The sequence below is a fragment of the Melanaphis sacchari genome, unplaced genomic scaffold (genome assembly GCF_002803265.2).
Source record: "Melanaphis sacchari strain LSU unplaced genomic scaffold, SCAv2.0 Contig43_pilon_pilon, whole genome shotgun sequence".
In the NCBI taxonomy this organism is placed as follows: domain Eukaryota; kingdom Metazoa; phylum Arthropoda; class Insecta; order Hemiptera; family Aphididae; genus Melanaphis; species Melanaphis sacchari.
In genome coordinates, this window is record NW_020271284.1 from 758343 (window position 1) to 782416 (window position 24074).

At 27.3% G+C, this 24074-nt stretch overlaps 1 protein-coding gene across 1 annotated transcript in view; it reads left to right on the top strand.

Moving 5' to 3' along the window:
• Nucleotides 1-24074, top strand: part of LOC112597748 — a 287612-nt gene extending 263538 nt beyond the window's left edge. The window contains exon 7 of the mRNA XM_025343932.1: nt 24015-24074. The gene's annotated coding sequence lies outside the window, so the exon portion shown is untranslated. The remainder of the gene's footprint in view (nt 1-24014) is intronic.

Consider the following 24074-nt stretch of genomic DNA (forward strand, 5'->3'; position numbering starts at 1 on the left):
GAAACATTGTATATGCGCATAATATTGCGTATGGTGTAATCAAAAAAAAGATGTTGAAATAAAACATTATATCGAGAGATACAAAGATAATAAATAATAATATGTTGTAAAGAGAGAAAAAATTATTTAGTACGTACATTATTTGACTTCTGAAGTGGTCTCCCCTTTTTAAACCTTAAAGCCAAGTGATCTCAAGTGACTATTCTGGCATTTATCGGATTTCGATCACACTACATACATATATTACGAGTATGTATGTGTAATATTTTTTTTGCGTACATAATATACATATGATTTATAATGCTTAGGTTAGGTGATATAATATTATGTACATACTCACACATTCTAATTTCACACAAAAAACGATAAGAGTTTCTAGACGTTTGACCTGGACATTTGTCTTTGCCAGATTAACGGAATTGAAAACTCAACTCATGATCTCATTATCGATAAACGGCCAATCCGAAATCCTGTACGGTTATAAGTAACACCTGGCTACTTTCATAGTCTAACGCCCATCCGAATTACTCGGACTACTTATCACGTAATAGCCTACCACGGATGTTACCTTTCTTAGACACGAGGTCCTTTATATATCTCTAATTCTTTTTGATCTATAGTCGGCTAGATGTCCAAATCGATAATGACCATTACTCAAGAGTCTATCTGTCACGCAGCGCCGGTTACCCGTCAATTTAGTTGAGATCATTTGTGTCTATTCGCTGAAAAAAATGGTTAAATGCTCTCTGCCGTTCTATCTCTCTCAATCAATATCTCTCACGTGCAAACGCACACACACTATAGACTCTCCCACATTAGCATTAATATAATTTTATTTTCACACAATTTTACGATATTAATATTAACAAAACTATTAAAAGACGACATTTGACTTCTAATTCGAAATAAAAAGTAAATTAAATAATATTTTGCATTATTAATTTAGCTATAATTTATATGAAGGCTTTTAATGGATCTGGGATATTATCATTTTTATTAATTATTTTGTCGTAATTAATTTTATCGTAACCTCTGTTGTTTTATGAAACAAATATTAACAATTGTAAAATATTATTTATTTTTTTTTTTTATGCCTACACATATTTTTTAAATTAATTCGTTTAAAAATTAGAATAAGAACAAAATAAACATTAATAATAGTTATAGCAGCATTTAAACAGTCTAATGACCTATAATCTTTTTTAAAGAAACTCAATTAATTTTAAATTTTGATTTATAACATAAAAATAAACATTTCATCTAAATCATTTAGTAGCCTATACTCTTATCCAATTCGGAATCAAAAATATTAATGTGACTTAGTCCTCAGCTTTTAAAATTACCAATATTATTTCTAAATTTAATAAAATATATATACGACTTAAATTGATTCCAGGTTATTGTAATATAATGGCAAATGAGACAACAATTATTGTAACCAAAAACTCAATAAACAACCCTAATAATGAAATACATATACGTTTTCATCACTTTTAAACATATATATAATGTATGGATATAAGACACAGAAATGTAAAAATTTAAATGAAAAAGAAGAAATTCTTCTCAACCGGCTAAAAACTAGTAACACTACAGAAAAACGGAATCACGTTTATGCCAAACACGTAGCACAAACACTCTACCGAGCACATCATCCTCTACTGTTTAAATTACACCAAAGCCATGCTAAAAAAGAAATAAAATAAAACAAAACAAATATTTTTTTAGTGTGTAAATAAATTCGTTAAACATTCATAACTATAATACATGACTGAATTAACAACTAATATCTTCAATATGTCCATGTACTGCTATTCAATTATTATCAAAATTGTAATAATGAATAAATAAAGAATTATAGTTTTTAATTATATATTTGTACATATTATTAAATGGAAATTCCACCAACTGGTAAATTCTTACTGCCAAATAACTAGAAAGAATTTATATAACTGCATGTAATATTTGTTGGTCAAAACCTTAAGTTGTAACATGTGTTATTATTATATAAGATATTATTGGTATAACTATATTAATATTATTTTAAGACATTTGTACATTAACTTATTTTAAATGACTAATTTTATAATTTACTCGTTAAAAATCTCATTACAGTTAAATAATATTAACTAAAAAATGTACTTCACAACTATAATATATAGGATTTTTATTTAACTCAAAATAAGCTATTATTTTAAAAATTTTGATGACTCTCTCATCCATCAGTTTTTTTATACAGTGTAGGTGAACTATTCAGGTTTATAATATTCATAAAATGTGTTAATTTTTCTTATAACGAAGTTAACTCAGACCATTCAGTTTTATTGTACTATTATTACATCAATCTGCTTTAAAGAGCATACTTACAGATAAATCCACGTTTACAAAAATAGATGCTATATATATACAGATTAATAAATTTCCGTTGGAATTGGTTTCATATATCTAAGCATAGTTTTAAAAGTTTAGTTGTTTAAATTGCATGCCTATCTTAAAAAACTTTTTTTTTATTTTTATTCAAGAAACGTATATTGTATTAAAAATACACGCAATATCATAAATATTTTATGTTACAAGATATTATAAAATTATAAAATAAGACCTTATCGTAATAACTGTCATTTGTATAAGGTAACATTTTATCAATTACATGTATATGGGCAGTGTGTACATTCAATACAGCAACAAATCCAATTTTTCATAAAAACTTTATTTCTTACTTACGTCAAAATTATTCACAACACCGCTTTCAATTGTAAAAACAACATAATAAGTTTTTGCTTTAATGTATATTATTTATGATACGATGTTTATTCAAAAAATATATTTTAAACTATTATACCAATAATAATAAAAATAAAATAAATGACACATATCCGTTATGAGTTTAGCGCTTTGTATTTTATCAAAAATTATTAAACGTAAAATACCAGCCTCAATATCATACAAAATAACGTAGTATAATACTGTGTAATTTATGTGATCTTAAATAGGTACCTACCCGGGTTATTGCTATTTAATATTATTTTCATATAATTTTTTTCCAATAACAAACACAGTTAAATATTTAAAAATTCTTACATTATTCAATAGTTATTATGTATTATGTATGATTTTTAAAAGTTTATTTAATTGATAGGGTATTATATATAGTTTTGAAAAAAATAAATAATTTATAGATAAACATCATGATTTTACAACGTTTATATGAACTATTAATCGTTATAACTTATAACTTATTTTAATACAACATTTAAAAGGTATATGAATAGATAAAATAAATATTAGAAAAAAAAATATTAAGCTTACATAGTAAATCGTTGTACTTATTTTATCCTTATATTATCTACTTAAATTTTATATTCAAAAATATCTTCACTTGTTAAATGCAATGAAATTTAATTAATTTGACAATAGAAGATGTATTATATAATCTATAATCAGTGATTATTTTTCAACGGTAGACACATAGTAAAAGAAAAATGGTGTATCTACTTTTGTCATCTTACTGAGAAAAACTTGATGACAAAGCTATTCAACATTATGTTCCACAAATCTTTTAAAATTGAAACAATCGTTAAAAGAATTAGTAATTAATAATGAACTTTTACTTTTATTCCAAGAACGTGAATATAATCTATTATTGAATTTATTTTAGAACAAAGTTCATACTTTTTTTTTAATTAAACCCATTATTAATTTTTTTATTAGTATTTCTCAACCATTCGGCATATATTATGATAAACATACCTAACCTATTAATAATAATATAATATCTAAAAATTTATCAATATACAAAACTTATCATACGTAATATGCGTTTCAATTGAGTGATTTAATATTTAATTAAACAATAAAAAATGTATGCATTTTAATGATACTCCTCTCCTTTTCTTTTTAAGGATGATTTTTTTTTCTAATTGTTATTTTTAAATAATAAAATATACGAAGAAGTAACTAAGAACAAAATCAAAACTGTTGAATATTTTAAGAACACTCTCTCTTTGATAGACTTTTCTCTATGGGAAACTTTAATAAGATTTGTACGTGCACGTAATAATAAAAATATTACCAAACCATCACATTAAGTTAAATGAACAAACAGTAATTCAATAATTATAACAATGCAACTTTTAAAAACACTAAAAATATGTATGAGAAACATTATTTCAGAGCTAATATATATTAATGGGGTTAAATATAAAACCGTAAAAATAAAAAGTGAACCGAGATTTTTTTGGAAATTTAACAATTTATTTAAGTATTACGTAAAATAAAAAATAAATTTAAATGCATTTCAAATACATCACACTATTTTGAAATATTATCTAGTAAATTAGTGAATTTTTAGAATACTGTATATTCACAATTTATATTTATGCTAAATATTTTATAGATTGGTAAAACATTTTAATAAAATAGTGAAAATTACCGTTTTATATTATATTAAATTTAAAATTAAACTCACTAATAAGTAATTTTCCAATGTAAATGTTTTAAATTGAATTAAATGTTTAATCATTGCATATTAAAAATGATTCTGATCGGAAACAATGTGTCAGCTTTTATTTCTAAGAATATTTATAATTTATATTAATCTATTTATAGTTTATTCATATTAACTACTATTTCCAGAAAAAAACATTTATTTATTTTTGTATTCTTAATACTTGTCTTTATAATAATATTAGACGTTAGGTACGTCATATAATATGATCATAAATTTATATTTTAAAAGCCAATGGAAGATTACATTAAGACGATGGGTATAAAATTGTATTTCATATAGCAAAAATGAATGTAAATATTAAAAAAAAAAAAACTATTTTGCATAGAAAAAAATATTATACGTATTTCCAAACTATTTTTAGTCTTATGATTAACTTTTTTTTGAATAAAAACAATTTAAAAAATACATTTTATAAATAATCAACATTTTTACTGAAAATTCGTGTGGAATATAATCGTGTCAATGTGCTCTTGATATTTTTGTATTTTACTGAAAAATACTAACATATAATTGACTTTATAGTAATGAATGTAAAGTATTTTTGATCAAGAAAGAGAATTTAACTACATCTTTCGAAAATTAACTAAAAAATGGAAAATAAGGTAACTACTAACCACTCTGCTTTACTTTAAATGTAGAATGTATACCTAAGTTTCAACCCTATAATTGACTAGGTTAGTCACCATAACTTATGTTAAATTTGAATTCTATGATAAACTATTTCATACAAAAAACGATTTTAAGCGAAGATAGTTTGTTAGTTAATTTTATGTTAAATATATTTTATGATATGATTATATTAGCTGTCTTATCTCTCGTTGCTTGAAGATAAAATTTAAAACCAAGATGGTCAGTCCACTTGTGGTTGATAATAATAAGTAACTATTTATGTTATATATAAACAATTCCAAGCAGAAATAAATTAATGTGTGATTATAATCTTATAAACAATATTATTAACTACAATAACAAGTGAACCACCATAAAAAAAGATAAATAATAATTCAATCCATTATTTAAATTAATTTTGAACCGTCAAAATTTGTCAAGTATTTTTTTATTTTATAAATCTAGAGCATAACGCAATACCATTTATACATAAGTAAAAAAGCGTTTAGTGCCCAAGGCTTTTATTCTAATTTATAATACTCTTACAATCCGTCCGTACTCCAAATAATATATAAACTAAATTTGATAATTATTGATCAAAATCTGTTCATTTAAAAATAAAACAATATCTAATATTATCATATGATTTATAATAATCTATGTATCTACCGTTTCTGTTTTATATCAGTTGAAATATTCTCAATTACAAATACAAAAAAGATTTTTTTAAATTTATAAACCCCAATTATACATTTTAATTATTTACAAAAAACCTTCACCCAATTCTATATTTATATATAGAATAGTTTATTAGTTTATAGAATATAACGAATTTTAATTCAATATAGAAAATTAAATTTTACAATAACTAAATTATCTATTATTTAAAAATAATAAATTTACTTTTAAAATCACTGAATAAAATAGGATATCTTATTATAGATTTGTAACGATTTTAAATTGTAATTGAGTTTAAAAATAAATAAAAATATTCATAATATTGTTTGCAGTTACAAAATGATTAGCTATGAAAAAAAAAATCAAGAGATGCCCAGTAAAAATATATAAATATTGAAATTATTTTCCAAGTAAAAATATTTACATTTTATTTTTTAATAAGGAAACTAAATTAAATATATAATTATATAATTGTGTATTAATACATAAAATTCCAATACAGAATATATCAACATTTATACTATGTGTATTTAAATACAAAAATACAGAGAATAAATAGAATTACTGTTGCATTAATACAATTTTTAATTTAAAAAAAATAATTCTTATTATTTTTTTTTTTCTGCTATATTATAAATACAATAGGTTACGGCGCTACATTGATTTATTTAACTCATATGATTAAAACGTCTGTTTGATTTCATTAGATATGTAATTAAAACCAACATAATATTTAACTTAATTTGACTTGTACCGTTCAAATAAAAATTATATTTTTCAACTGATTTTAAAACTATTGTATTAATTCAATAATTCAATTTTGTACTTGAATAATTATAATTATTAATATTCATACATACTGTACTGCTGTCTTTTAGTCACATTATAAATCATTACAGTTATTTTGAACCCTAAATTATTACTTCCCCATTTTTAATCTTTAAAACACTGTTCATTGATTTTACAATGGCTGAAGAAAACTAGTTAAATTATTTTGTTTATTTTATGAATTGAACAAATAACTTTAATTAACTATGATATGGATAAAAACAACAACAAAATAAACTAAATGCATTTTCATAAATAATTACTAATAAGTTTACTGCAATATTAATTTATTTTTATTTTTTTCGAAGAAATGCATTATCTCTATATAATTCTCGTTTAAATAAATTAAAGCAATTGTATAAGCCAACATCAATGCAAAAAAAACCATTATAAATATTTAATGTTTATTTATTCTTCGATTAATAATAATTGGAGTTATAAACTTCAACTAAAAAAAAAAGAAGAAAATTCCATTTTAATTATAAAAAATAAGGATACACTTAACTTTATTATAATTATTTTAAACGCGTTTTGGACATAGTTAAATGAGTATATTGCCAAGCAGGTTATAGGGTGTAATTAAAAAAAAAAAAATTCTGTAAGGGTTACTTTTTCCTATAGCCATAAGTTATTAGTTAAATAAAGTTGATAATGTAATAATTTTTAATTGCAATGAATAAAAAAAAAAAACGCAGTACATGATATACCGAGTGTATCAAGTAGTGTACACTTACAAAATTTTGTAATCATGTTATAATTGTATGGGATAGGTAATGAGTTTAAGATTGTTTTTATTTATTGTGACATACCGTACATAAACGTAGATAGAATAAAAATAAAAACATTTTCCATGGTTTATAATTTTGTATGAAATTAATTTATTATAATGACTATATTCTAAAGAAAACGTCATGACGCTGGATATTGGATTTATTAAATTTATTATGTACAATAGTGAATTCGACAGTCTATTTATATTATAATATATATTTAAATTTCTAACAAGATTCTATAAGAAAAAAATTCCAAGATAGCATAATTTTTGACAGTACGTGTTTGTCTAATTTGACACCGACGTATAAAATGTACACATTATGTACCTATAAATGATACTAAAACATGTTAAAGTTCAGCAAAAAATAAAACTTACAGTTAAACACAATCTCCAACGAATCTTTAACCTGCATAAATATCATAAATATCAAATAATTTCAAATTTCAATAGTTTTTAATGTAATAATAATGTACTCTGCGATCAAAAGTCAAAATGTTTGTCAAAAGCAAGCAAATGAGAAATTAATAACCAGACAATCAGGCGAGAAAAACTGTGATATTAGAAAATTGAACGTCACCAAGCTAATGTACATTACGACTTCGAAAAGGGTTCTCCGACCCTTTGTTTGCAATAAGACGCGCATAACACTCGAATGCCCTAAATACGTCAATAGCGGACAAGCAGAGACAGACAAAGAAGAAAAAAAACCGCTACGTCTGTGGTGGCGGCCAATAGAAAGACAGTCGATAGATGGAAATCCGATGAGTTCTAACTTTATTGACGTAATAATATATAGTCATCCGAAAAATGTTCACAAAATTAAATTCAAAAATGTTCGCCCAATAGCAAATATTACGTTTCCGCGCTGTCGATGGGGGGAGGGGGGGCGAAGGGCGAACAGACACTTCCCAGAAAAGTGTATGGAGACGCAAACACAGATATTGACCTCAGTGTCGAGAAGTTTTATTAATCGTGAAAATATGAAAAAAAAAAAAAAAAGGCATTCGCTTTTAGCATAACTCATACCGAATATTCTACTAAATATACATGCACGCGTCCGTTACGAATTCGTGTCATACTCATCCTTCTTCCACACACTCACTACAACTAACGAACTACGGGTGGCACCAAAACAGTCTCTACATGGATGTTGTATAAACCACAATAACGATTGAGTATTATACGTGTAGGTATATTTGTTATAATATGTATTATGCACGGTAAGGGTTCTTTGTGTTATCAGTCTGTTTTCACACACGCTGAACAAACGTTGGCACATTGTGTGGGCGTGCGTGTACGCGTGTACAAACATATCTAATATATACAATAGTAACAACGTGTAAATCTGCAGAATATATCCACTGTAGGATAATATTATAATACAATAAAAGCGGCGCACCTACGTATTTTAGCGACCAAACCTGTAAGAGTGGGAGAGTATGGTCGTCATCAATTTCTTTTGAAATAATCGGATAGCAATAATCGTACAGTTTAATTGGTTCTCATCTATCCTCTTCGCGTATCCGTCGATTATATTATAATTATTAACGTTTTGAAATTTCATAGAATATTAAATAGTGAAATATATCAATGCTAATCAAATTTATTTTTCTTTTTTCTGTTCAAATTAGGTTTGGTTTTACATATATTTGTCATAAGTAAATATTATTGTAATATTATAAAAATATTTGAAATGTTTTGAGTTCAGAAAAAGCTACACATTTGCTTAAATTATACAAATATTCCTATAGTAGTACATCGACAATAGTACGCTGTCCGGGATCACAAACATAAATGCGTTGTGCGTGTCTGTCTAGATAGCCATCCCGTTTCTGACGTAAAATAATTCCATTTCAATGCACTCGAAATGTGTGCGAAAGAGTTTATTTGACATAAATTAAAATATTTAATCTAATAGATATTATATATAATTAATATTGTTGTCATGTATGTATTTTAGTATATCTAACACCATCGGTTTCGAAATCACGACACATCTATACAATCATTACGAATCGTTTTCAATCCACGCTCATCAGCCACAGCATTTTTAATCTTACATAGAAAAATTGGCGATAGCGATATTTTTCACATCAACACGTTCTGTTTTTACACCATGCTTGTATATGCAGTTATTTATGCCTCGCGGTAAATCACGTGTTACGGTGAAAATTAATGTTATCTCCAGAACCGTCATCGAAACCGTTTGGGACATTTTTATTTATTTATTTATTTATTTATTTACTTCTTATCCAGTCGAACACGAAAACCCCATTGCTTGCAGATAAACGGATTGTGCATGCATTGAGCCCGTACACATTTTATGTTTAAATCGCTAGTAAAAAAAAAAAAAAAACCTTAGGTTTATTGAGACTTCACTGCTCAGAAGCAGGAAAAACGTGAAACGAGAAAAGAAATTTATAAATATGTGTGTATATATGTGTGTGTGTGTGTGTGTGTGTGTGTGTGTGTGTGTGTGTGTGTGTGTGTGTGTGTGTGTGTGTGTGTGTGTGTGTGTGTGTGTGTATGATAGTAGTTGTAAATAAGAAAAGAATTATAACCGTTACGGTCACAGTTTAATTTGCATGCCGTTTTTTTCTCTTCTCGAGGCAAAAAAAAAAATCCGACAGCCAACTCAATTTATGTCCTTTGGGAGTTTTAAAAATAAGATGCCAAACAACTTACATTATTAGCTGTCTATGTATATGTGTATCTTTTTCTCTCATTGTCTCTCTCACTTTCTCATTTTCTCACTTTTTTAACAAACCGATTCATATCGAATAATGTACTAGAGTATAGGAAGACTAATCGACCAGACTAACCATATAATAACCACTGTAGTTGATTAAAGAAAACAGCAAAATCAATAAAATATTATTTGACAAAAAAAAAAAAGTTTAGTCAATGTGACGTCAGTGGCTGGTTTTTTCGATTTTTGACAAAACTGTGCCGAGAAATCTAACCCAAAATAAATTTAGTCTATTTAAAGATCATCCCTTCTTGATTACAAACCATTAATACTTTATGTAATATATATTATATATAAATAATTTAATGGGGGTGGAACAGATTTGTTATGCCCTTTTGCACTAATTTTGCTTTGAAAACATGTCCAAATAAAATAATGGACTAACCATCAAAAGAAATATCGTTTTTAGTATCCCAAAAAGTTCGTCAAAATGAGCGTAATACAATATAGAAAACGAAATGAATTGAATACTCTTGTTACGCGTGTATACGTGTATAGTATAGGTATTTTGCAATGTATATGATGTCATCTAACAATTCAATATCACTTTACGTATAACGTAGATGTCGAAATAAAACATTATCTATGTTTATAAATTTATTTATAAAAATAATATAATATATTAATACAAAATAATATTAAATATGTTATTTTTCTTACTAAGATCATTAAATGATATTTCGTCATCTTACGCACGAATCAATCGTATTATAGCATTATACAAACATTATATGAATAATTCAATTAATATCTAAATAACCGAACATAATATATGTTCCAAAAACGTGCATAAAAATTTCAAGTACAAAATTTGTATAAATTGATTATTTTTGAAAAATTATTAATTAAATATTCTATATAATAATATTATTATGATTTTTTTGTCAAAATTAACAACAATATTGTAGACGCATTTAAGCGTGCCCGCGTGATATTACAAGGCGTTTAAATCCTATTGCGCTTCTCGTACATTCACGACAGACACGTTGCTAAGACAGATATATATATTTTATACATGTGTGTGTGTGTATGATATATTATAAAAATACGCGAATGGGGCTGGTTGGCGCGGTCGGTTTTAGAGGGACGTGAAACGAACGCGTTCGAAAACGATAAATTTCCGAATTGTTAAAAATGGAACGCGTGGGAACGTGGTTTTCGTGTAATATATGTACCGTCGAGTATTACGAAAAAAAAAACGAATATCCCGCGATAACCTGCAGGGTGGCGGCGCATGCGTGCACCTGAAACGAATCAAAAGAGAGAGAGAGAGAGAGAAATAAATCATTCTGGTCGTGAGTGTACATATATCATACAGGCGGTGGCGTGGCACTCTCGAGTGACTAACGCGCGTAGATGGATAAATAGATAGATAGACGCAGAGCCGAACGTGTGAGCGAAACGACTGCAGGGGAGGAACGACAGACGTGCAGGTCGAAGGAAAGGAAGACTGAGAGGGAGAGATCGATAAATCGCGTGTGACGTTGACACTGGGGCGCGATGATGATTGCGGATGGCGAAAACGGACGCAGGACGAATAAATAAAATTAACGCATTCCCCAGCCCTCGGGCGGTTCACGGCACGGCGGTGCCGCGACAGTGGCGGGTCACCTGTGCGCGCCCGTTATTGGTGGACGCCACTGAATTATAGGGGCGAGAGAAAACCGGTAACGGGCGTAACCGCCGATCAATCATCTTCCCGTCGTGCGTATAATAAGCACATTGATCACGCCGCGCGATCCGCGACCCCGGGGAGGCGATATTTTTCCCCCGCCGATTATTAGTGTGTAAAAAATAAAATTGACGGTTCGAATAGTTTTGTCACCGCGGGTCAGTGACAACGACACTGTATAGACACTATTCTAACGCGATATAACCGAGACGGTTTTTAAGCAAATTCGAGATTTCTGACGATTCGTCTACTCGTTGTCGTGGAGTGATTATTTTTATTTTCTATGTGAATTTTTAATTACTCTTTTCACTCGTACGCCGTAATCTTAAGTCTGACGATGATAGATTAAATACGTATATTCCGACTTGGATGAACTGAAAACACAATACACACCTCTCACAACTCAAATGTTCGCGGACGATCTATGGTTCAAATATGACCATCACACATTCGTGGACCATCCATTAAAAAAAAAAAAAAAAAAAATCATTGTTTTATCTATTCCAATCCAGTTGTACTCGCATCAAGAGACGATCAACCCGATTTCGCGGTATATACCTGCAGTATCGTACAGATAGTACGATCAATATTAATGATTACATAATAATACTATTATGCAGCGCTGATACTAACCGAAATTGATGCTAGGATCTTTCCACGCTCTATACCTATCTACCGACTTACCTCACCAATCACCCAGCACCGCCCACATATACACACGTAGACATGTAATATATTATTAAACAAATGCCCGAGATCCGTATCGTTAACACAATATTAATATCCGTCGAAATAAACTTCACCACAATACAGGTGTCCCAGAATTAAACCGGACAGTGAATTATTCATATCAGGTTCAGAACAATTAAGTTGATAATTACTAATTTACCAAAAGTTTCGTACAGATTTTAGTAAACAAACAAACAGAATGCGTTTTCGCCGACGTGTGCTTAGCCGACCGTCAATTCGACTAATGTTTTCGCCGAATTTACTATTTTACTGACTTATACTTGTTTTTCGTACACGTATAACAACCACGTATTATACTCGTCTATTGTTGTTTTTTAGTTAGTTTTATTTTTATTATTTTTTTTCGACCTCTGTTCTTTTGTCGCAACCCTAACGAGCTCATATTGACTTTGATCTGTGTTTGCACATGAGAGGTTCAAGGGTTTCGAAAACCTTAGCAGACCACATACTCATTTTACATCGACCAAATTTTGATCCCGTATCGTAATATTATATGTATTTTATTACTTTTACAGCGTGCTCGAAATTTCGTATATGTATATTATTATCCTTGTCGGTACCCGTGACGCTAAATTTGTATGATGCCACGCGCATCCGATTTTGGTAATTACATTAAAGTCAACAAAATTCCATACTGTTATTACACGATTCACATTTTAGAAATAAAATCAAATTAAACTTATATTATATAATGCAGTGGTTCCCAACCTGGGGGGCGTATACATATCGCTGGTGAGACGCAAGCAGTCATCACAAAGTAAAATTTTTATTTATCAAATTTTATTATATTTAAAATTCCACTATAATATTATATTATTTATATTTTATAACTACTATCATCAATAAAAAATTAGTCTTTCCGAATATTATATGGTTTATTTGTAAAATGTAAAGTAAGCAAAAAAATTATAATTTTTTCAATTTATAGGTGGGGGCGAGATTTTTGAAAATCTACAAAGGGGGCGTAGAATAAATAAGGTTGGGAACCACTGATAAAATGTATGTATCGTGCTATTTGCAAACTGGGAAAACCACAATATAGCTTTATCAAAACAAATGGAAAATGGGCAACCACAGTAATATACGAGAAAGATTTATAATATGAAAAAAAAATTTACGTTTGAATGACGAACTGGGTATTTACAAACTGACGAACCATGCCGCTACCATAAAATATAAAAATAAAAATTATATTCACTGTAAAAGTGCACTTGGAAATAATATTTACGCGTTGCATATGACTTTAACAAATGCAAACATAAATTATAATTTGTTTAGAGGTCAAATTATTATTGCGTTCGCAAAAGCGTGAAATGTCTATATAATGTCTGTGCGCAACAATAATCAACGGCCTTACAAAACTATTCGTCATTACTTTCACCCTTATTGGAACCACTTCAAAATGTCTGCCCTTTAAACTTTTCATGCGACTTTTACTTAATTTAAATATACACACATATACTACACAGTATACTGAGTATACGAGTACACAACCACTCTTCTATTTCAATTTAGCACGAGTTCTCTCATTTCCGCAATATCGTCCTTTATGAGCTTCTACCGGGCCAACTTTGCATAACTAAACAAGCAGTAAAGTTTAGGAGTTTAGGTCAACCTATCTTCATTGTAATTTTCTAAACTTTGAAACGACCTATACAAGCTATTGGAATTTAAATGGGTTCGTTGCTATTGTCCATATATTTTAATCATTTTAGATTCTATTGGTCATTAAAAATGAATATGACATATCGAAGCGGTATAAAATTAATACTGCAAAACGCATGTTACGTATAATTGTGTTTTGTCTTTGCATTTTTATCACAAATTCAAAAGTATAGTAGTTTTCTGTGACACCCCCTGAAAAATTATTATATTTATTGTATTTTATATAACTTGCAATTAATTAATGATATGTTTACGACTATTGTAACCACATATAGCATATTTACAATTCTCAACGCCGTATACAATTGGCACGTGTACGTGTGGTATTATAAAAGTATTACAGTTGTATGAATAAAAAAGTTTACACATCAATAAATACCCATATTGTTTTTAAATTATTGTTTCAAATTTAAAATTTACATTAAATTATGTTTATTGAAAATAACATGCTTTAAATATTCAAATAAATGTACAAAAAAATTTAATGAAAAACTAGATATTTCTTTCTTTTTTTTTTTTAAAGAAATGTGAACTTTAAATTTAATTAAGGTATATAGAAAAATGTTAATTTTATAAGTCTAGTTACTAGAAATTATTATGCAATTAATTAGCTATTAATATTAAAACAATTTGGCAAAGTATTTTCAAAAAATATTTAGCAAATATAACATGCATATATTGATGTAACATATACATTTGAATATTTCAAAAAAAAAATCCGGATTCGTTACTATATGTGTCTATTATAGTTTCTTATAGTTTCTACCTTACATAACAGTATGTATAACTTATTCTTGCACTGATTTTGTATTTGGAGCTCATGTGTACATGCTCTGATGTTTCTTTAGTAACTAGTATCTAATTTAAAACTAAAAATAAATATTCTATTAATTGTATTACTGAGATGTCACAAAATCGTAACCTTAGCAGTAATGTAGTGAAATTGCCTATTCAGAGTGCCGTTTTATTATTTTATTATTCAAATAGTACATTATTTTAACAATTACGTAATACATAATTTGAGTTTAAAAAAAAAACCCCCCCATTAGTTTACTCTCCGAGAAAAAATTAACTAGAGAATTCCACTATACATTAAACTATATTTTATTTATTATTTAAGATGTAAATAACCACTGTTAGATTAATCAATAATAAATTCCAGTACAGCGAACTCGGTGTAATAACAGGTGTTCGTGTTGATATGGAACAAGTACTAAGTAGTAGTATAAACAATAACTAGCTAGCTATGAACTTATCTTAGTTTGTGCAACTAAGTAGTTTTTAATATCAGTAATAAATAAATAAATAAATAAAGAATTAACTGCCATTGTAGATAAGTATAACAAATTATGAGTTTCTATACAAAACAAATATTTATGTATAATTTAACAACAACTCACTTTTATTAAAGAAAATAACTAGTTATTGCATTAAAACAGTTGTATTATTTTTACCAACTACGGTGTGTACATTTGCAAAATTTAGACAGAAACAACTAATTACGTTTATGTATAATATAATGTACGACTCTATAATATAATATATCAACTAATACCTATTCACATCGTGGAGAACATTTACAATATATATACTTGTATCAATAAAACATCGCTGCTTCAAAAATCTAATAATATTTTCAAAACCATTAAAACTTGTTTATTTAAAAGTAATATTATGCAAAAATAAACATTTTAATAAATTTAATACATTTAATTTATTTAAAAGAATAACAACACTTATGCGTAATACGATATTACGTTTGGGTTGTTAAAATATCTACTGTTAGAAAAGACACTCACACGAACAACTGATGTGAATCTATAAAATTTCTATGCACGAAAATGTATTTCGAATATTACATCATTATATTATGTACGTTTATTAAAAGTTACTGAATTACAATGTGGGAAAAAGTGCGAGAGAAAAATAAAATAAAATAAAATATTAAATAACGAAATATACCAACTAGATATTTTATACATGTATATTTTTGTAGTTGGCCGAACGTTCCTACAAAGTTATGTACAACGCAATCGAATTGAACGGGACATATTATTATTTCCCGAGATCCATTTTAAAAGCCGTTAAACGAAAGAACGATTGTTGGACGGTCTCCAAGTTATCAATAAGTAGTATTTTCTTTTACTTACTGCCACAAACAATATTGATTTCCGTTTTCACACGTGTAATATAATAATATGCTTGTGATATTAAATAACGTTCCCAATTCTAAAGTTCAGCGCAGAGGAGTATTCTTAGTTATTATAATTATTGTTATTATATGCGTAATGTGTATACAATTTACATATTATGCACGAGCGGTACTCCTCACAATCTCTCTTTCTCTCTTTCACTACATATGTTTTCATTAATTTCATATGTGGCAATATTCCTTCAACTATTCATTGCAGTTTTAATTGCACAAGGTGAAAATGTTATTTTCGAAAACACCACGCACGTATATTCTTTACTACAAGCAAACTAATATGAGTGGTTTGAAAAATTAATTTCACAAAGATTGGTAAAAAAAACAAACCATATCAAATTCAGAAATGTGAGTAAACGTAATCCGACAACCAGCGATATTAAATATATATATATATACAATATTATTCAGTAGGTATATAATTACGAATATTTCGAGATTCAGTGCTTTAGTGTATATAATGTACAGAAATAAAGAATGATTGTTCTACACTCTTTATTGCTTTATTATTATATTATATGATTATTTTACTAAGTCGGATTTCTGTTTTAATTATTTTGTAACATTTATCCTTTATCAAGCACTGGAAATCATTAAAAAATCTCTTTGTTAAGAAATTTGTAATAAAAAAAGAACAAACAATCAAATAAGCGTACAAAATAATACAGTGTGTTTTATATATAGACATAATAATCTTTTTCTTTGTGCGCTTTGTATAAAATATAGCGACCGGCGATGTATAGTGTCACACTGTCACACTTAGCGAAATATATCAGCTCCTAAACGAGTAGAGAAAAAAACCTATTACACATTATGGTTTTTTTTTTTTTTAATGTTAATGAATTTTTTCAGACCAAGAGATAATACGTAATCGCAACCTGAAAAATAAAAAATAAAGTCTCTAGTCGTCTTCCCAGGGACCACTTCAAACTACTCCTAAAGAAATTATGTCCCACTAAATTCGATAAATCGACACAATCGTTATACTATGCACGGTCGCCTTGGATACGTCACGTAAATAATAATCGTGTTTCATCGTCAAACACAAACTACCATGACTAAAAAAGTAACATTCCGTTAAATGTATTTATTATTATTATACTATTGTTATTTATAGTCGCCATACTAACAAATGCCGCCGATTTTACAAGCTATGTGATAGCTATAATGTCTATGGCGTTGACCATAATTGAAACGAAGTTGTAATCAGTACCGTAATAATACATAAATTATTACTACACATATCAATAGGAGTGTGAGCAAAACGTATTATTCCGTGTTTTGTTCACGGAATACGCCATTCACATCTCTCGACTATATTATTATTATTATTATTACTTTTAGACAAGCGCGGAAATTATATAAAAGCTCTGCAAAGATTCTTAAACAAATCTCAACTCTCACAACGTTTTTAATATATTATACTACATATAGTGCAATATTTTTTCTTATTATTTTTTCTTTTTCAAACTTCTTAATATACATTTTAATACATTCTGGTTTGAATTATTTTCATTGTAACTTAAGGTTATATAAATATATGTTTTCACTAAAACGCTGTAATAGTGTAACGCCATTTGGCTAATGCCAACGTTACCAAATTTTTAACGTCAGAGGCTCGTATAAAGCGCTTTTTATATAATACATACAATTACGTTTTTACAAATTGTGATCATACTACTAATGCGTATCCACGATGTTAACAGCAATTTAAATTTGATTATAGCGGGAAAAAAATAACTATTACATTTTTAAACTTCTTATGAAAATAAACAAAAACAACATAAATTAAAATTAAAATATGTTTAATTAAGTTAAGTCTGGAGTAAGGTAAAATACAAAACCATTGAAAACTTAAATGAAATATTATTAACAACCGTAAATGTAACTGATTAACTTAACATGCTTTTTTCATTATTTACGAGCTTAAAGATATTTGTTTTTTCCTTACCGAACAAAAACAAAATTTCATCGTCAACTTAGAAAACTTTTGAACAGTAATAAATGCAATTTGTCGTATACTTACCTTTCGGTGTGATATATCTCTATCGAATTGAAAACAGTAAGATGAAATAGCGTAGTTACTCAAACAAAATATACGACCATTGGTCGGAAACACAATTTATTAATACAAAAATACTGTTAACAAAAACTCCTCCTGTAATCCTTCCGTATCTCATCTAATACCTCGACGATCACGGACCGACCAGGACTACCCGGACTGACCCGGAGATCCCTTTTACATATTATAATTTTTGTTGCCTCAGCACATCTGCTTCATAGACCTGACCTACTTTACCAAAAAATATCTTACTTGCTAAAACTTAATTCTTCCTATATTATTATTTATTAAAAAGAACAAAACAAATCACATTGGCAATTTTTTACATAATACGACACATTTTATGGTATATTCTCACACACTACGATTAAAATTTTGTTCTACACAGTAACGTCTCAAAAACTAAGACTTTAACTTTTCCAAATCCACTGGTACTTGATTTTGTGGTACTTTGCAAAAATAAAATTTCTTATAATATATTGCATGAATAGAAACGATTGGCACTCGTACAAGTAAAATATGTAATACATCAATTGCAGTTATGTTTATTATACTTATCGTCTGAAATTATAAAAAATATTGGTTACAATAGAACGATACCCACCAACATCAATCGCACGTCAAAAACGGTTTAAATAATATACTAAATCGTAAAACATATATTTATAAATTGAATTACATAAGTTATATATTCAATATGTATATATTATTTATTAAGCATATTGGGTTAAAAAATTAATGCAATAATAAAACTAAGAATTTAAACTGAAATTGTTTTGTAAAGGATGAAATACTTTTTAGTTTTTACGTATGATAATCATATAGGAATTTGTTCGAATTCCCCGAATCTTACGAATTTCCAGTAAGATAGAAAATAATAAATAACACAAATCAATTAGTTAAGTGGTTTTTTTCTATATGGTTTCAAAAAATACATTTTACCACATTATATTTGGAAAGTATTGTAAATTGAAAATTTATATTGTTTGACTATCGACGGTCATCGTATATTTCTCTATCGAGTAAAAGACGAAGAAAAAGATTTATTTGCCTAATATACAATCAAAATTGTTTAATATACAAGTTTCATCTACTATTGAACAATTATTATTTATTCCTTTTCTTAAATATACACATATATACTTTAACAGTTATTTTCTATCGTGGAATATTATACAGATCAATCTAAATTTTTAATGTTTCAAATTTAAAACAAGTTTTATAAATGCATTATTTATATTTTCTTCTTACCCGTCATAATTTAATAATCAGATTTTATTGAGCTTTATGCTGACGTTACGAATGTTTTTACACAAAAAAATTACACTCATAAATAATAAATTTTAAATTATCATACTCAATAAAAACGAAATAACTACGAATAATAACAATAATTTAATAATAAAAAAAAAAAAAGAACGGGGAAGTTGATTTCCTGTATTACAGTAGCTTTTGAATGTACCCCATTATCATCGAGCAATAGTTACTATGATGGATGCGTTAAACTTAAATTCAATAATATTTTATTAAGCTACAATCATTGCATTTAGAAAACAATTTGTGACGGTGTGTCATGCTTTATTATTAAAAATATTTTATTATTTTTTTTTCTATCCCTATTACAGTATTAAGGTTTCGAAGATTTTAAATAAATTTAATTATTGATGATATTTTATGAAACAAAATAAAGCCATTAAGGTTTTTATTTTGTACAGTGAGTGTTTTATTTTTATATAATTCGGCTTATATATCATCACTGATCACCAACACATTATACGTATTTTCTAACCCAAAATTAAAAATACATATTTGTATTTATACAAATGTACTATATAATTCTTTAAAATCATTACACGTATTCGACCAACTATAGAATTAAATTTCACATGTTAAAAATTCGATAAATTGCGTTTATAGTAGATGAAAATTAAAAGTTTATATGGTGGCTTGACTTAGCCGATGGTCTTAATTTTTCATAGTATTGAAGTGTTTTTTTTTTTTTAATTTATAGCGTTTGCGTATAGGTTTCTATCACTGAATTATATATATTCAACAGTACTCCTAGCTAGAGATTTGCCAGTCTCAAATAAGTTAATAAAGCTAGCATAAAAATAACACGGGTAATATGTGTATTTATACGCGTAATTACGTATATATATAACAGACAACTGAATCAAAATATTTATCGTCATTATCGTCATTATAATTATTAAAATTTTCGCCGATGACGAAATGGTTTTTATTCTCTTAAAATCTAATTTAAAACCGTTTATAGAAATTACGTTATGTAAAATAGGTAGACTAGAAAATTTGACTCTTTTTTTTATTTACAAATAAAACAAATATCCGATCGATGTGACAACGAGATCAGGTTAAATTTCTGTAATGAGAGTAAAGAGAAAGAACATCGCCCCAATATAAATCCTAAGGGAAATATTTCTAAACCTGTGAATAAACCGGAGTAAATCGTTATTTTACACCGCGCAAATGTTTGTCGGAACATGCATGCGTACACAGTTAGTGTCGAAAATATGAAAACAAAAAACAATTAACTTTTTGAGCAAGCGAAATGTACCTACAAGACACAATTTTAGTTCGTGTACTTACGTATTCAAATTAAAATCGTGTCATCAGGATTTCGGGACAATGAAACTTCACTAATAACCGGTGTACTCTCTTTATCTACACACACTTTTCAATTTTTATTTAATAAAATATATTATGAAATTTATTCACGTGTACGAAAACAATTAATACGCTTCCCGCACACTACGTTGTTGATATCTTCAAGAGAAAAACTTAGAGCTAATATTATCAAAACTGTATACAAATTAACGTCGCGTGAAATCGACTATGTGGTGTGGTATTATATTATACGGGTCAAAGAACACACGCTGTGAGTAGTCATACATATTTTAATAATATTAATGTTATTAAATACGATATGATAAATAATTAGTAAGTACGGTGCGCATGAAGATTACAACACACTATAATATTATTTACCCGCCATCGTAGTCGTTATTAAAAAAATTAGTTTACTAAAAATTCATAAATGTAATTTTTGGGTGATATTTTTTTTGAGGTTATTTTTTTTCTGTCAAATGATTAATTTTTTTTAATATTTAACATTAACAAGTTATGAAGTATAAAAATCGCATATCAATAATATATTTATACATAGCAATAATATTTACTCTTTAATTTTGATGTTTCTATTTTTTTTTTACTGTCTAAATTATTGATCAAAATTCTAGTTCAATAACATATATTGTTAAGAACTATTTATCTTCTTATATGTGAATAGCTTTGGTAAATTTGATTCGATTTGTTGTAAACCATTCCTGTAGTTTTAAAGTATCTGATATTTACAACAATGAGTTTACTTAGCCTGTATTTTATCAAATTCTACAACTGTTTACCTGCGTTGAAACTATTTTTTATCCTTATGACTATTTAAACTTATTTATTAGGTATGAAAAATGTACAGAGACATTTCCTTTTCAAGTATACACTTTAATATCATCAATAAATAAATAAATAAATAACCTTAGTTATTTTTCTTCTAATTTATCTATGATATTATATCTGATGTTTTGTTTTAGGGTATTATATTATACAATTACACCAAAACTTATAAATATATATATATGTATGTCTGTGTCTCGTTAGTCGTCTTAAAGTTAAATTTTCTTCCACTTCAAATATTTTTTTTATTGACGCTTCATGCTACCAGAACGAAGTCACTTGTACTTATTTCTGAGTACACAATTCTGTCTTTATTAATAACATACTTCAATCCCACGTATATATTGTTTATCTTTTATTTTTTTATTTTTTTTTTTTTTTTTTTTTGCTACTTGTAGAAACATAAAGAGATTTATAAGTTTAACCATGACTTTTGAAGCAAAACCTCGCTTGTTTTTTCTTTTGATGTATTAGTCATCTCATGTAGTTTATTTTCATAAACTTAAGTATGGTAGAATAGTTATTAAATAATAATAATAATAAACCATATATTTAGCTACAAATTTCAAAGATAGTTTTTATTTTGATTACAAGTTTTTTTTTTCTTTTAAACAAAAGAGAAGAAGTGGGTGTCCAAAAAACACAAATTGCTGTAAGGCAACAAAATATATCATAGCAGAAAAAATAAAAGAAATGTAATAGATTAAATTCAATTAAAATACATAATTAAAAATAATGACTTATCATTATTAGATATATTTACTGTAATATATTACTATAATATAATATGTTAGGATTGGCATGAGAAAGAAAATAGACATTTAATGCACATTCTATAAAATATATTAACTTTCATTTAACCCATTAGATTTATTTGTAAACACAAGTTGTCTTAGCGTTCTATGCAGCTTAGCAGTTCTCAACAGTTTGTATAAATAAGTAACAGTAAATATATTTCAGAAAGATTAGGAGTTTGAATTAACTAGACAATTTTTCAATGAAACCCAATAGTTTAAGAGCTCTTTAAATAGCGCTTTTAATTTGAGGATAGTGACAAAGAAATAAGATTAAAACCAAGCTAATATTAAAATGTATATTATTACCATTATTATAAGAAATTAGTTCAAATCATCAATAAATAAATACAATTAATTGATAGTGACTTTTGTTAAATATCATTGGCCGAAATTTATTAATATTCAATATAAGACTAAGATTTTCATTTGATTTAATAAGAATATTAAGATCGTGCTGAAACTTAAGACAGTGTTATAACAGTAGTCTTCTTCAAAACTATTTTCATATCATCAGCAAAATAAATACTCTTACTGTATTTAAGACAGAAAATATTTCTGTTTAAAAAACAAAGAGAAAAGTAAGGAATAATATTATTGATCCAAACGATATGTGGCATGTGACTCAGGACATGAATAGTTACAAGAATGATATAACAGATTTTAAGACAAGGGTAGACTAAACTCAATTTTCATTAACTAGGAAAAACTGTGTATAACGCATTTAAAAAAAAAAAAATCAAAGAGAGTAGACCATAATATGTACTGAATCTTGTAGAAGGTACGACACCGACTCTGAAGGCAATAGGTTTACATATATTAGAGCGATTGACTTGGAAAAAGTTAAACAGCAATTGTCGTTTATCGTCGTTTAGCAAATCAAAAAAAAAAAATAAAATAAATAAATAATAAATCTGTTAGTACTGCACTAACCGGCGTACGAATATTGTCAAATATAATCGACGATACATCTTTTCAGAAAACAATATAAATTACAAGAATTATTTTTAAGAACAAAATCTACTAACTAACCTTTACCTATTACTATCTCGTAAACAAGATCATTTTATTACCCAGCTCACGTAACGTATCATGAGATGTCATTTGTTTTCGGATCAACCGAGTTCCGTTTTGAATTGAATGCGATTTGATAATTGGCGCATATCTCAAACGGCTCGAGTGGAAAACCAATTGAAGTTCATATTATATTATATTGTTATATAACGTTCTATCCGTTTTGTTTTGCAGACGTCGTCGTACCGAGAACGCGATATGGTGACCAGTCTCGGGCAGTAGACAGAACCACGT